Source organism: Elephantulus edwardii, unplaced genomic scaffold (assembly GCF_000299155.1).
Source record: "Elephantulus edwardii isolate Elephantulus edwardi_28Jun2011 unplaced genomic scaffold, EleEdw1.0 scaffold00212, whole genome shotgun sequence".
Taxonomy (NCBI): Eukaryota; Metazoa; Chordata; class Mammalia; order Macroscelidea; family Macroscelididae; genus Elephantulus; species Elephantulus edwardii.
This window is the reverse complement of record NW_006399962.1, coordinates 2012598-2013716: the sequence shown is the minus strand read 5'-3', so window position 1 is coordinate 2013716 and position 1119 is coordinate 2012598.

Sequence of the window (1119 nt, the reverse complement as noted above, 5' to 3'; positions counted from 1 at the left end):
CACATATAATATACAATATACACAATATATGTAGTATATATATTGTGTATATATATGTATATATATATATAGTCTAATAATATATTCCTTTCAGACAGTTATTGCCCTCATCTGTTGTAATGCAGTGTTCATTATCATCTATCCATTCTTTTCTCATTCTCTCCACAGCCGCCCCTCATGTCTGTCCTATGTTATAAAAATGGTGTTATGTAGTGTTTGTCTTTCTGTGACTGAGATATTTCACTCAGCATAATGTTCTCCAGGATCTCCCACGTTGTGTAATGTTTTATGAGTTCATTGTTTTTCAGTGCTGTGTAATATTTAATTGTGTGAATGTACCATAGTTTTTCTATCTATTTGATTGTTTATGGGTAATTGGGTTACCTCCATCTCTTTGCAATTGTGAATAACAGCAATAAACATGGGTGTGCAACATTTGTTTGAAAAGTGGCTCCAGTTTCTTTTTTACTTTTTTAAATTTTTATAATTTTAATGAACATTTACAGAGATTTTGGATTTTCATTCATTCATTGCTATACTTCTCTCCCTGCCCAGCCCTCCACCCCCCAACCCCAGTTCACTCCTCTCTTTGAAAAGTAAAACTCCCTCCCTGGTGCACAATCTCCCTGCACCCCTCCCTCCGCCCCAAGTACATTCCAGTATGCAACCTTAATTGTGGACTCTTGTGATAACCATAATACCCTATCATACATCGCTTTTAAATTAGTCTCTCCCTCATCTGTTTCAGTGCAGTATACACAATTTATCCAGTTTTTCTCAGTCTTACCCCCACCCTGATATCAGTCCCATTTTACAGCAGTGGCACGATGCAGTATTTGTCCTTTTGTAACTGAGATATTTCACTCAGCATAATGTCCTCCGGGCTCACCCATTTTGAATAATATTGCATGAGTTTCTTGTTTTTCAATGCAGCGTAGTATTCCATTGTGTGAATATACCACAGCTTCTCTATCCATTTGTTTGTTGTTGGGTACCTGGGTTGTTTCCAACTCCTTGCTATTGTGAACAAAGCCACAATAAACATGGGTGTGCAAAAGTGGCTCCAGTTTCTTTACGGTATATTCCCAGTATCGGAATTGCTGGATCAAATGATATCTC